The sequence below is a fragment of the Arachis ipaensis genome, chromosome B07 (genome assembly GCF_000816755.2).
Source record: "Arachis ipaensis cultivar K30076 chromosome B07, Araip1.1, whole genome shotgun sequence".
Taxonomy (NCBI): domain Eukaryota; kingdom Viridiplantae; phylum Streptophyta; class Magnoliopsida; order Fabales; family Fabaceae; genus Arachis; species Arachis ipaensis.
The window spans coordinates 26,430,910-26,446,311 of NC_029791.2; the positions used below are offsets into that span (position 1 = coordinate 26,430,910).

General features: G+C 40.1%; 1 long non-coding RNA gene across 1 annotated transcript; it reads right to left on the minus strand.

Annotated features, from left to right (window-relative positions):
- On the minus strand, window positions 4,113–6,835 carry LOC110264529. Its single transcript, XR_002350710.1, has 4 exons — window positions 6,677–6,835; window positions 6,527–6,581; window positions 6,292–6,449; window positions 4,113–4,155 (listed from the first exon to the last, which is right to left on the minus strand). It is a non-coding gene; the product is annotated as an uncharacterized LOC110264529 (long non-coding RNA).

Genomic DNA, 15,402 nt, shown 5'->3' on the forward strand with positions numbered 1-15,402 from the left:
GCAAAACGGGCCTGGTCGCTTGATCTACAGTTCCCTAACAGTATCACCTTTTGTCCTAGTCTTTGGTAACCTATTATGAAATCAATGGCTATTCATTTTTATCTTTAATGTAGAACCTTCGACGGTTGTGGCATTTCAAACAGTTTCTGGTGGCCTTTCATTTCTTTCTCATACGTCAAACTTGTAATCACATAGATTTCCACCTCGTTCTTCATTTCTGTCTGGTCAAAATATCTTCTTTGATTCGTGGTAGGTTTTAGAAATCTCAAGGTAACTTCGAAAATTTTCTCTTGTAAGCTTCGAACAACAGTTTCTTATTTCAACTTCCGACCTCAACACATAACCCTCTCTTGGTGTCTTCTGGATTCAACCGGTTTCAGTACTCTTAGTAGCCCCTTATCACCGTTATTGCACTCCTCAAGTCTTTGACTTTACGATCTCTATTTCGACATTAAACATATAAATCTTTTCTTAGTTCCCTTTTGTTTGCCAGACTTCGACATCCTCGGTAGGTCTTTATCGTCCCCTTACGCTTCCTGCATTTCATCTTTGCTATGTTTTAAAACTGCAATAGATTTAGTTTGACTCCTTTATCTATACCCTTAATATCCAATTTAAAGTTCCAACTTATCTAGCCTTCCATTCTCCGAAATTTATATCCAAGCATTTCCCCAAAAACTTCTTACTCAGGGCATCTGTTACCACTTCACGATGTTGTATTTACACGTATCCTAAACCCCTCTGGTAATGTATCGCACTAATTCTGAGTTGTTAAATAAGTTCGGGTATTCTAATTACTGGATTTGGGGTTAATCCTTCTCTTGGAGTTTGAAAGCTCTCTTCATATTCGGGTATCTATGTAACCGGTGTATTTCTAGCGCATTAAATTAATCATAGGCTTTGTGGTCGACAAGAATTTAAAGCTCCAAAACTCTTTTTGACGGCGCACGCTTACCTGCTTCATCTTCCGTATCCAAAAGTCATGCTCTTAAGGAATCAACATCTCCACAGTCACAACTATATTTTATACGTGATACTAATATAGGCTCGAGTTGATTTTCAAAAGGACATTAAGCTCGAAAAATGAATGAGTAATACAAACGGTGTTCGTAATGAGTCAAAAAGAAAATTTTGTACACGGTTGATCAGGATTATACCGAAATGATGGAATGCACAAGGAGAGGAACCTAGGTGCATCTCAAGAAAAGAGTTCAAATTAGAGACCTTTGGTAGGAAGAACAGAGCGTACAGAGTCAAAGAAGTCTCAGCTGATTCTGAAGAACATGGTTTGCGAATAGGGGCAACTCTAGTCATAGCGAGCATACAAGATTCAAGGATTACGCGCTTATACCAAGACAAGCTCAGGCTTATCCTGGAAGAAATAATATTCATGCGCACAAGGAGTAAAGTTAGAAAGGTAGTCAAGCTATTTAGGAAGAGCTCCGGATCGAATGTCAATGTAGGTTTCAAAAGAAGGATTAGATCGAGTCGCGAAGGTTCGTTAGCACACTCTCTCTGCATAAGATTTCCTACCGTTCTCTTCCTTCTTCTCCAGCATAACCGATGCTCCCCACAAAGAAATAGTTGGTTAGGTGATTCCCTCTTCTAGTACTCCCTTCCACTCAATCCTAAATTCTACGGTTATAATGATGTCTTCACTTGTGGTGCAATTGAAGTTAATTCGGTTTCCGGTACTAAGCCTATCGCAAACTCGCTTTCTCTCTGGAATGGAAGTTTTGACACACCTTCAAGAATTGTCTTAGAAATTCTCTCGTATAGAGATTTGGTTTCATCTCCACTTATCTCTGAACAATTAACATCTAAAGGTTGTGTTCACTCTACTCCTCTTCCTCAAAGTTTCACCGTCACTAAATTCCAAACAATAACTTCGCATAACCCTCAACACTCCTGATTCCTTAGATATGGTCCAACCTGCTTCCACTACGTCACTTAATCCTTAACCTTCAAAAGTCTAACCACCCTGATTCTACTGCATCATTCTGACTCTCATCCTTTAAGAACTTAGTCACTCATCTAAGTTAGTTAAGTATCACTCCATCTTAATAACTAGTAGTCTTCGACTAACCATCGGTTCGGACTCCGCAATCATCAAAACTTGTCGTGCTTCACAAATGGATCATACATATATTAATGATACGCAAGGTAGTTAAAAACTCAACTGCTAGCTTATGATTACCTCGGGTCTGAAGATCGGATTCGACTGCATCCTGGCGTTTCTTGTGTGGACAGTCTCGAGCTATATGCCCCGACTTCTCGTACTTGTAACATACGCCTAATCTGGTCCTGCACGGTCTGTTTGGATGATACTTCTTGCACCTTGGGCACCTTAAATCATCCAGTTGAGTACTAGTTTTCCCTTTAGCATTCGGATCCGGACGGTTATCGTTCCTTCGGTCATTGCTCCAGTGCTGAGAATGTGAAGCGACCAAGCGATTCTTTTTGAAAGTTTGGCTCCTCGGTGTAATCTTTCCCTTTTTCTTTGTGAAGGGTTCTCGATGATCACTTCTTGCTACCTCAGCCCTCCTTGAGCTTTCTCCCATTGCCTGACCCACATTAACCTGCTCCAGATAACTCAGTGGTACCCCTGTATTCGGAGCATTATGTCCACCTTCATATTCATTATCATCATTGTTGCCAGTTCCAGCTTGTGGTTCCATTCCATCCATTACTCGGATGGTCGCGGCAGCAACAGTACCAATGGCAGCAGCAACACTCGTCATTGCGGTCACGATATCGGTCAAACTATCTATTGGTATGGTTACCTCATTAGCTCTCCGTCCTTGATCCCGATTACGCTCACGACTGCGCCCATGAGATGCCATTTGGTTCCTGTTCACACCAAACAAGTGATATCAAGGTGATCAGTCTCAATATCTCTAGTTTAGTATTTCAAAGTCCCAAATGCATGCTCATGAGCATTCATGCCTCATATATCAGTTAGATACCCTAAATAGCATGTATAGACACCCAGAGTATGCCCAGAGACATAATCAGTCCGTCCCTCAGGCTCTATAGGAACGAACTGCTCTGATACCATAATGTAACACCCTACTATACTTAATCTTATGCTTAAGTCATAAGACTGAGATAGTAAGGTATTACGACCTCTAAAATATGAAAATCATCAAGGAATTGAGTTTCTCAAACCTTAAACCCGAAATTCATATACCAGCAGAAATGGAGCTAGAAAAAAGCGATTCACTTACTATTTTATTTGAATAGAATTGAAGAACTCAACGAGCCCGACGCGTGGCCGCAAACGGCTCGTCAATCGGAGCTCCGGATCAAAAGTTATCAAAGAAAGAAGATCAAGCTAGGTTTTGGAATTCATTCTCTTCTTCTCCATGCATTTACGCTGCTTCTGTTGTGTTCTAAGGCAGAAAATGAGCTTTAGCTCATTTATATACTGGGCTGGTTGGGCCCATGGGCCTGGTTTGGGCTCGGTTCAACCGGCTCGGCCCATTCGGCTCAATTTTGGGCCAAATTTTTCGAAAGTGATATCAAAATTCTCGTTTTGCCGAGCTCTATCCTATTTTGATATTAGTTTTGCATATTTAATTTTCCTATTGAAAATTCGATTTATTGACTAATTATATACCAATTTTAGCGGGGTTTACATCCTACCCACCTAATTAGGAATTTTGTCCTCAAAATTCAGAGTGCGTTACCTGAATAGAGGTGTGGGTAGTCCTTCCGCATCTCTGTCTCAAGCTCCTAGGTATATTCTTCAATACTAGCCCAACAAAAATCGCAAAACAAAAAGCGCAACGCTCAGGAAAGGATTACTTGCGTGCTAAGAAACCTAATAGGAACATGATAAAGTTAAGCAAAAGAATAAAGGAAAGCCAAGGAAACAGCATAACTAGCCCCTGACTTAGCCTGCGAAGCTAAGGCTGGCCAGAGGATATATATATATATACATATGAACATACATAGGTATCCCAAAATATACCAAAATACCAAAATAAACTCCTATCTCTCCCTCAACCTCTAAGAGGAGCAGCATACATAAGTTACTTGGAGAGTAAGCTAAATACATATATACACATATACAAATAGAAAACCAAAATACACCCAAGGACTACTTCGCTTCCCAGGATCCAGACGCCTAGCGAGGAGCCTCTCGACCTGCATCTGAAAAACAACAATACAATATGGAATGAGAACCTCCGGTTCTCAGCATGGTAAAAGTGTCACGCGCATAATAAATAAGGTCCTGAGAATGCCATAGGCAATCCTAGAACTCCGTTATACAATTATCCAACTTAATTACTAAACAGAAGCTATAATAGGGGTAGGTATTCTAAATCTACCTAACTCACTCAATTTCAATCCTAATCTAACACCAAACCATTTCTCCTTTTCCTCCATCCCTCCATCATCCACAATGCAACAGAAACAAGCAACCAAACAAGGTCACGCACAAGTAATGAGCAGATAGTACAAATAGCAAGTATAACAGATAGCAGGTGATATATATCAATTAGGCATACCCAGAAAATGCATAGCAATCAATACAAATAAATGCATATGATGCATGCCTGTCCTATGGCTGATGGGGCCCATCTGTCGGTTATCCAGCCAACCCGACAAGTCCGAAAACCTTAGACTGTCCCCCGTCGCGCATCCCCAAGAGTCTATGCATAGAGTTCACATTCATATTTCATAAAATCACTCAATGGGGGCTATCCATACCCGGGAATTTATACGTGCCCGGTCACCCTTACGACGTAGGGTAAACAGAGTATCGAGATTCAACCTGGAACACGTGATGGCGAGCCACGGCTCTTACCCAGGGAACTCGTATCTCAGATAGCATTATTCATAAGCCATTTCATAGTCATAATCATTATTTAATCATTCATCAAGCCATGGCATATTAACTCCTTTTATTAACAACCTCCCTTTCACATTTTTCATCGTCATTCCCTTATAATTCATCTTGATTACCCTTTCCGCGTCCTGACCAAACTTTTTATCAAACTCTTTTCATCCTTCTTAATATCGAATAATCTTAAAATCAACCCAACTCTAACATTAAATCAATCACATCACACGAGGATTGAACTTTAACTTCTCGAACTCATGATTATCACTAAGACATCCTCGACACTCTATTTTCTTTTCTGTTTCTAATATAGCAAATGAACTCGGAATCGCACAAACTTTATGTCCAGGCGTTCATATTGAAATAAGCTTTCTAAAAAACTAAATATCATAATTTTCGGATTTTTCTAGTCTCAGGAATAAAGGAAAAACCGTGACTGCTCTGCAGTGCATAAAACCAGAAAAACAGCAGCAGCATGTGATATTCAAAATTCAATATAAAATCCAAGTTAAATCCAATGACTTTGAAAATTAATGTAATTAAACTTTACTCATCCAGGTTTCTTTCTCAATTGGTTCTGAGTCAATACCATTTTTAATGAAAAAGTTACATTACCTGGAAGTTAAGTAAAAATGAGACAAAATCTGTTTTAAAAACCAACAAGCTTAGTACCTTTCAATTGGAATAACTTTTATTACAAAACTCCAATTAAGCTAAATTTTGATTTGAGAACCCCTAGCTCATCCAGAAACAAGTGTGGCTTGGTTGCAACCCAATTTCTATTTAATTCTAATAGTTACAAGCATTGGAAGTTGATGCATAGTTTGCTGAAATCTGTTTCTTTTCAGTTTTGACCACCAATATTGAAAATTCACAGCTCCCAATCCTCAACTCTTAAAATTCTGAAATTTTAGAGAAATAAAGCAAGTTAATCAATTTTATAACAAAATTAGTTTCGCTCCAAAACTCAACTCGTAGAAGTCGCAGCAAGACAAACACATTGCTGCCCTGTTTGATCTTTTCTGCTGCTGGACAGATTTAACAACCTAACTTTAAAAATTTGCCATAAATTGTATATTTAACAAAAAGGTCCCAAATTTTCCAGTTTAGTTCCTTATATTCCCAAATTTAGCCCAAACTTGGTATCATGCAATTCTGATCATTACATAATTAGTTACAGCATATACAATACCACTACAACACAACTCTACATCCTTATTAACAAACACCAATTCTAATCCATCATAAATAAATATAAGAGCACACCATTAATAACTTTCACACCTCATAATTCTAATATATAAATTCACTAACAAATCTATTCTAACAACATTACAAGGCTAATCATTAAATACAACAAATAATCCAACTTATTCTATGGTTCCTCTAACCTAAGTTTTCACAACACCGTAAATATTAAACGTGCGAAACTTAAACCATACCTTGGCCGATTACTTAGTTCACCCAAGGCAGCCTCACAACTCGAAATTACAGCCCCTCCAAGCTCAATCAAACAGTCCCAAAACAAGCCTTGGTCATCAACAAACCTCCAAGTAATCCCAATTCAATTCCAATGCTTATATACCCACTTAATCTACACCTAATACATATACATGTTCCAATTTCAGATTTCTCATCATAAATACAAGATTGGACTATGGTTTAGGTTGTCCTTACCGTGCCCACACGCATAACAACTCGAGCTCAATAAGCTCCGCAAGCTAAATTAAACCTAAAACACCAAATTATACAAAATCTCAACACCAAAGCCCAATAAATTCAGAACTGGAAATGAGAAAATTGAGGAAGAAAGCATGGCTTCCTTACCTTGCAATGTTATGGGCTTTGTAGAGCTCAACGCTGCGGTCGCGTGGCTGCAAACGGATCGTCAATCAGAGCTCGGAGCGAGAAGTTATGTGGATTTGAATGAAATCAAGGGTTTTGGAATCTTCAACATGTTCTTCCCCATTTTGGCTCTGCCTAGCGTGTTCTGCATGCTGAATGGAAATGAAATAAATGAGCTTCAGCTCATTATATATAGTGAGTTGGTTGGGCCCACGGGCCCGGTTTGGGTCCGGTTCGACCGGTTCGGCTCGTTTGGCCCAATTTTGGGCCAAATTTTTCGAAAGTGATATCAAAATTCTCGTTTTGCCGAGCTCTATCCTATTTTGATATTAGTTTTGCATATTTAATTTTCCTATTGAAAATTTAATTTATTGACTAATTATATACCGATTTTAGCGTGGTTTACATATGACCCTTATCCACCACAATTCCAATCCAATTACTCCCAAGAACCACCACACTCTTATTATGAACCCTCTCTCCCCACCAATGAACCCTCGTACCCACCCCAACCTTTAGTGAATGACAAACTTCGTGTTCTTCTTCAAGGGCAAGCAAAGATACAAAGGGGTGTACTGGAACTCACTATTGCCTTAACCGAGGTAGTAAATATAATAGTTTCCCGACATCTGAGCACTCAAAGTACCCCCATGGTTACATGTGGAGAATCAAATGATGAGCGTAGCATGAAGGAGACCCTAGAAACTCCGGTGGACAATGAGGAGCATGACTTTATATTGGAACAAGTGGGGGAAGCCATGATAGTCGTAGATGAAGAAGTGGTTGAAGATTTAGGAGATGCTGAACCTCCATGGGAATCGAGAACTGTAAAGGATTCCGCTGAGAAATTCGAATCTGATACCAGAGAGGATAGTGCACAACCTCCAAAGCATATACCTTGTGAACAACTGGACGGAACAGACCAAGAAGTTGATTCCATGGGCAGTGACGATCATGAACCAAGCTCTCCTAGTCATGAACTCACATCCGCAACTGAATTCCTTGAGCCTGAAGAACCTTGTCTAAGTGAATACGAAGATGACGTCGAGGTAGATTTCTCTCAACCTCTAACGTATGACTTGAGTGACGATGAAGACATAGAAGACTTTGATCAGGACACAGTTGCAGTTGAAGAATTTCGCAAAGAAGTGGAGGAGTTCACAGAAGGATACAAGGGAGTAGAGCTTACAGAACCACTGGAAACACCTATCCCAAGACCATTACCACCTAATACAAGCTTCAAGTGGTTACAATCCTTAACATTTATCTTTACTTTTCCACTTGAATATGGTTTACTTGAAACAGATGGCCAGCTTAGAACTCTCTGCGGCTTTAAGAGTAAGAGGGAAATGGCTCGTACTTAGAGCTGGTGTACAAGATTCAATAAGGTTCCACGCTTCAATTCGAAGTGCACGGATTGGTATCATGTTCAATTGAATGGGTCTCGGAAGACGTTTGGTCATCTTGGTGAGAATACAATTTCTAAACTGCCCGGATTGAAGAATATAGATCAAGACGAAGGCGGATTCAAAAGCAAAGTTTGGGATCCTGGAATCTGTTCTGACATTCGTCACCTCGGGAGCCTGAAAATCTGTTTAAAGCTGCTAAAAAGCTTTACATGCCTAGTTTGGGATCCCGGAGGCTGTTGGCATTCCAAACATTGGTGGAGATTTCTGGATGAATTTAAGCACAAGCCACCATAACAGGAAGCTCATCAAATGTCCAACTTATGGACTTTAACTAAAAGTGCTAGGTGGGAGACAACCCACCATGGTATGATCGTTCCTGTTTCAATTTTATTCAATTTTGTTTTTTTTTATATTATATTATTTTCATTGAACCTGAATATTATTCATAGCATTTGCATCAGCATTGCATACTGCATAATTACATACAAAAAAAATGCACGCAACGCGTAAGCGTCGCTGACGCGACCACGTCACAAGTGCATTAGGAAGCAAAGGAAAGTGAACACAAAGTCACGCGAAAGCGTGGCTGGAGGCGTGCCTTTGGCATAAATTGTTCCACACGACCGCATCGCTAAAGCGTTCGCGTCAGTTGCGAAAACTACCTCCCACGCGTCCGAGTCAATCACGCGGACGCGTGATCTGGAAATCAGCGTAAAAATCCAACGCCCAGAAATCTGGGCTGGAATTGTGCGGCTGGTGTGCGTTTAGCACAAAACGGCCCATGCGTCCGCGTCCCTGACGTGAACGCGTCACTTTTAAAACACCCATCCCACGCGAAAGCGTGAGCGACGCGTCCGCGTCACATGGATATCATGGGCCCCTAAATGGAGACAGAGAGATGCGCTGAAATGACGCTGGAAGTGTGCGTCTAGCACAATTTCCAGCGACGTGGCCGCGTGCCTCACGCGTCCGCGTCATCCATCTTTTATACATTCCACACGTTTGCGTGAATTCAAACTCACTAACCCCCTATCACGCGAAACCCTACCTGTCGTGCCCCCATACCCCCCTTCTTCTTCCTCTCGTCTCTGCAACCCTCCCTCCTCCACCACCCAACCACCAACACTTCTAGCCACCACCGCCGACCACCGCACCACCCCCACCACCACACCCCATTGCCGAAAACCACCCCCTCTCTCCTTCTCTTATTTCTTTTCTTCCTCCACCACTGCCCCTCCTCCACCGCGCCGGCCAGCCTCCACCACCACGCCACCAGCGCCGCCTCCCATTCCAACCCCCTCTAACCCACAACCCTCGCCGCCCCTCCCACCATCACAACCCCTCAACCAACCCAAACCCCCCCCTCCAACCCAACCTGCTCCACCACCGCGCCGCCCTGTTACACCACCGCGCCGCCGTGCCCCCTCCCAGCACCGCCACTTCACCACCGCCATCTCTCTGATCCCTACCTTAGTTCATACGCATACCAGGTTCCGCCGAACGCCACTTTCTTTCATTCGTAGTTAGTTGCATATTTTTCAGTTTATGTTCAAAATTAGGATAGTTAGAGATGCATGTTTGTAGTGGATTCTAGGTAGTTAGGTAGCTAGGATGTGGTTAGTAGATTTAGGCCTGATAATTGCGCCGTACTTGTTGCTTGTTTTACCTATTCTGCAATTCTGTTCTACCTGTGATGTTAATCCTGTCCATATGTTGTTCTTTACTGTTTCATGCTGCTGTTGCACTGCTCTTTCATGTTCATATTACTTGTGTGTATTTGCAATTTTATTTTAAGTTATATGAACTGTTCTGCTTGCTGTTTATTACCCGGGAACATCAAATTTTAGCCAGAATGCTGCCTAATTTTCTGCAAATTATTTTATTTTCATTCATGTTCTGGTTTTGGCAATTTTGAATTTTGCATTACTTCGCTATACCCAAACCATTTCATGAACGCACAGGCCCGCATTCTTGTTCCTTTCGATTTCCTGGTTAATATATTGCATTATTGATTATTAGATTTTAATTTTTGCTACTCATGCATCTATATGATTATCATCAATAACCTGATTTTCTTGCTTGAATATGAGTTGACTGTTATTTAAAATTGTGAAATTCTTGTTACTAGGAAATATTTATCAATGCCACTCACTTTATTTTTCTTTCTCCTAAGTCACTGATTTCCACTTTCTAACCTCTTTTTCAATCCTAACCGATCTAACTTTCAAACTTCTCTTTTTGGTTTTTAACTATTTACTTTACCTTTCTAACTTAAGGCATGGTTATTATTTTTTCTAATTAACATGAATTCTACTTATATTACATTTTGGATTGTGATTTTTCATCTCAGATTTCTAACTCAAATACAATCCATAATGCACATAAACTTAACTCATTTCATAATTCTACTGCTCGTTTGCCTTCATGCTTACATTGATACATCCTATTTGCCTACTTGTTTTCCTGCTTTTATTTTATCCTGAAATTTTTGCTTTTCAGGATGTCTGACCCTCAGCGCAAAGGAAAGGGCAAAGCGACCACTGGTAAACGGAAAAGAGGCGAATCCTCTATGTCTATCCTGGACATTCTGCATGATGACTCCTGGCGGGAAAAGCACTTTACCCCGCAGGAGTAGGCTGACCAGCTTCTCCCCGCCACTAATCAAGTCAAATTTGCAAACAGATACTGTGAGCTGAAGTATCCCGTGTTTGCCACCTCCAGAAACCTGTACCTGGAGATAACTCTGAAAATTCCAGAAGAACTAAAGCAGTACACCTTCGATCAGATCAAACAGAGAGGCTGGTTCTTCTTGGAAAGGAACTTGACAGAGGTCAATGCTTCCTGGGTCCGAGAGTTTTACTGCAACTATTTCAAGACTACCCTGGATGCAGTGCACCTCAGAGGGAAACAGATATTGATCACTGAGGAAGCCATTGAGGACATTCTACAGCTTCAGCCTAAGTCAGATCAGCCTGATGATTACAAAAAGGCTGAGGAGGATATGCGCTATATGAGATTTGACTGGGATGCTGTCAAGCAGAGGATAGCCCTTGATCCGACTGTCCCATGGGTCATGGGTAAGAACACAGCAATGCCTAAGGGAATCAAGCTGATGTATCTGAATGATGAGGCTCGGCTCTGGCACCAGATCCTGAGCAACTTTGTTATGCCGAGTACTCATGAGACAGAGCTGCCCGCTGCTATGATCACCCTCATCTGGTGTGTGATGGAGGGTAAGGACCTGTATCTTCCACGCTTCATCCGGTACTATATGGCCAGGGTCCATGTCAGAGGCACTCTCCCCTTCCCTTATCTGATCACCCAGCTCGGCCGTCGAACTGACGTGCCTTGGGAGCCTACTGATGAGAAGCCACCTGCTGCAGACTGCAAGAAGATTATCTCTCACAGCAGGAAGTTTCAGGCTTTGGGCTACAGACCTCCATTCCTCACCGCATCTGGTGAGGCAGCCACATCTTCAGCTGCCCTTTCTGCATCCACTGCCCTATCCCCGTCCACTGCACATCCACCTGCTCCTGAGCCCATTTATCATTTGGTGCATCGACTCTTCGCCCTTCTGGATTGCATGGAGCGTCGCAACAAGCGACGCTATGAGCACCTCAAGTTGTTGATCCGATCCGACAACGACATTCCCTCCGAGCCTGACACCCCTTCTTATACATCTGAGGTGGATGAGGATGATCGTGAGGAGGAGGCACCTACCAAGGCAGAGTAGGGAGGACCACAGCAGGCTCCGCCACATCCTGAGGAGCCACATCAGATTCAGGCCGTAGACCCATAGATTCCTCTACAGTCAGTGCCTCCACTGCAGCAGACCGATCCCGCTACCCTCATAGAGACTGCAGACCCTCCGGCCACCACAAAGACACCAGCAGCCCATCCTTCCGGTGATGACACTCTTTTACACCCAACTTGAGTGAGCATCGAGGACGATGCTATATTTTAAGTGTGGGGAGGTAGCCATCCCTAGCATATCTTTTTGGTAAACCACTACAGACTCTTTTATCTTATTTTGTCTATTTTTCTGTATTTTTATTTTTCAGTACTTATACATTATTCTTCTGCTGTATTTTTACTTTATTTCCGTATTTTGCACTTTAGTTTATATCTTAGCCATTTAATTTAGTTTGCAATTCTAAACTTATTAGTTATAGAATATGTGGATTAATTAGTATAGTTTACCCTTTTAGCATATAATAGTTTGGTTTAATTAAAAATAAAAGAAGTAATCTAGAGACTTTTGTAAATCAAAACAATCTACACACCTTGTATATGTAACATTACATGTTAGTTAGTTAACAACATTTCTTCAAGGAGGAACACTAAAACTTTAAAGCTACCCTAAAATTTACGTTGAGAATAATGGGAACTCTTAATTTTTACTTGCATAACATGTATAACTGATATATGCTTTTTGAGCTGGAGAACACACAGCCCGTGAGTTTTGAGCTTAATTGTATGGTTACATTCAAACCATAAATTTTATTCCTGTGTGTTTTGCCCTTCTTTTTCATTCTAGTGTTCTTTACTTTGTTTTAATCTATATGTCCAATTATAGAATATAGATACATACCAAGAGATGATTGAGGCCATCATTTGAATTTTTCCTTACTTATCCCAAATTAGCCTACCTTTTACATCACCCATGTTAGCCCCTTGAGCTTTTTAATCCCCCCTTGTTCTATAAACCATTTACTAGCCTTAAGTAGAAAAATAAATTAAAAATCCAAAGTTGAATCCTTGGTTAGCTTAAGATAGAAATTGTGTACAATTTAAGTGTGGGGAATTTTATGAGAACATAGGATGATAGAAACAAAGTAGGAATTTAAAAAGAATAAGATGTTTCAAAATAAAAATTTGAGAAGCGTGCTCATGTGAAATCAAAACAACTGAATTACCAAGTGCATTGATTCAAGTAAAAAAAATTTTCAATATTTAAATAAAGGGGATACACAAAAATTCTCCAAATTGAAAAATAAAAAAATCAATGCACATGGAACAAAAAGCTCAAAATTAAAATTAATGCATGAGTTTGTAATCCAAAAGGGAAAATTTTGGGCAAATAGGTTATGGAACCTTAAAATTATATAAAGTATGTATGTTAGGTGAGACCTTAGACTAATCAAGGATTCACTTATTAGCTCACTTAGCCTTATACATATACCCTTACCTTTACCTTGGCCCCATTACAACCTTTAATAAGACCTCATGATTTTTGTATGTCTATATTCCATATTTGTTGATTAGATGAAGAACAAAGTTATAGAAAGTAAGGATAGAAAAAGAATAGAGTGATTAACCCAATAAACACTGAGTGACTAGAGAGTAAACACAAAATCCAGTGAGGGTTCAATAGCTCATCACCATATATCTTTGCTTAATTGTTAATTGTCTTGCAAGTTTGTAAAATATTTTTACCCATCTCAATTGTAAAGGTGCTTTAACATTATCTAGGGTATGGCTATGCATATATGATTCCTTGAGGATATGAATTAATTTGACTACATGTAAGCTTTATATACAAGTGAATAATAATTAGAATTGCATGATTCATTTAGGTAGTTGCATTTAGAATAGAATGCATTGCATGAGATTCCACCACTTTACCTTACTCTTTATCTTGGATGTAGCATGAGGACATGCTATTGTTTAAGTGTGGGGAGGTTAATAAACCCATATTTTATGATGTATTTTGTGCTCAAATCAAGTGATTTATACAATCCTTCACCCACTTATTCATGTAAATTGCATGGTTTTATTTTCCCTTCCTTATTATGTGAAGTATGTGAAAAACATGTTTCCTATGCTTTAAAAATATTTATTTTAATTACCTTTTATTACCATTCGATGCCGTGATTTGTGTGTTAAGTATTTTCAGATCTCCTAAGGCAGGAATGATTTAAAGGATGGAAAGGAAACATACAAAAATGGAAGGAAAGCACAAAATGGAGTTTTTGAAGAAACTGGCAGCGACGCGAACGCATGGACGACGCGGCCGTAGGCCTAGCGCGAAAAGGCAGCAACGCGAACACGTGACCCACGCGGACGCGTGCCTTGAGCAGAACGTAAATGACGTGTACGCGTGACCGAAGCGAACGCGTGACAAGGAAAATTCCCAGATGACGTGACCGTGTGACCCATGCGGACGCATGACAGACGCCACGTGCAGAAATTGCAGAAAACGCCCCTAGCGATTTCTGAAGCTCTTTTGGCCCAGATCCAAGTCCAGAAAGCACAGATTAGAGGTTATAAAGTGGGGGAATGCACCCATTCAAGGGAGGCTTCCATTATTCACTTTTCATAGTTTAGATGTAGTTTTTAGAGATAGGTTCTCTCCTCTCTCTTAGGTTTTAGGATTAGGATTCCTCTTAAAGGATTTAAGATTTCAACTCTTCATCTGGTTCAATATTCCTTTTACTTTATATTTCTCTTTACTTTTAGATACTTTAATGCTTTTATTTAATTACTTATGTTGCCAATTTGGTTTATGAACTCTTTATGTTAGATTGATTTTCTCTTATTAATGCAATTGAGGTATTTCAGATTTATGACTCTTATTTAGCTTTTTGTTATATTCTTGGCTTTAATTGATTAACTGGAGGCTCTTAAGTTATTAAACTTATCGTGATTGTTGATTAATTCCTCTAATTGACTGGAATTCCACTAACTCTAGTCTTTCCTTAGGAGTTGGCTAGGACTTGGGAATCTAACTAATTAGTCCACTTGACTTTCCCTTGGTTTCGTAAGGGTTAACTAAGGTGGGTTAAACTCAATTCTCATAAGAATAACTAGGATATGACTTCCGAATTTTCATACCCTGCCAAGAGTTTATTTTATAGTTATTTATTTATTTTATTTGTCATTTAAATTACTTGTTCTTTACTTTCAAAACCCCCAATTTACAAAACTCATAACCAATAATAAGAACATCTCCCTGCAATTTCTTGAGAGACGACCCGAGGTTTAAATACTTCGGTTATCAATTTATTTAGGGGTTTGTTACTTGTGACAACCAAAACGTTTGCATGAAGGGATTTCTGTTGATTTAGAAACTATATCTACAACGCGACTATTTTTATAAAATTCTTTACTAGCAAAAATCCTAACGTCATTGATGCCTTAATGATTAATGGAAGGTTAGTAAGGAATCAAGCCAGGATCAAAGTTTCTATTCGCGGGTTCTACAAGAGCTTGTACCATCAGGAGACGTCGCCTATTATAGGATTCCGTGATAGGCTGGTAAAACAGTTAAGTGAAGCAGAGGCAACAGAGCTAGAGTCG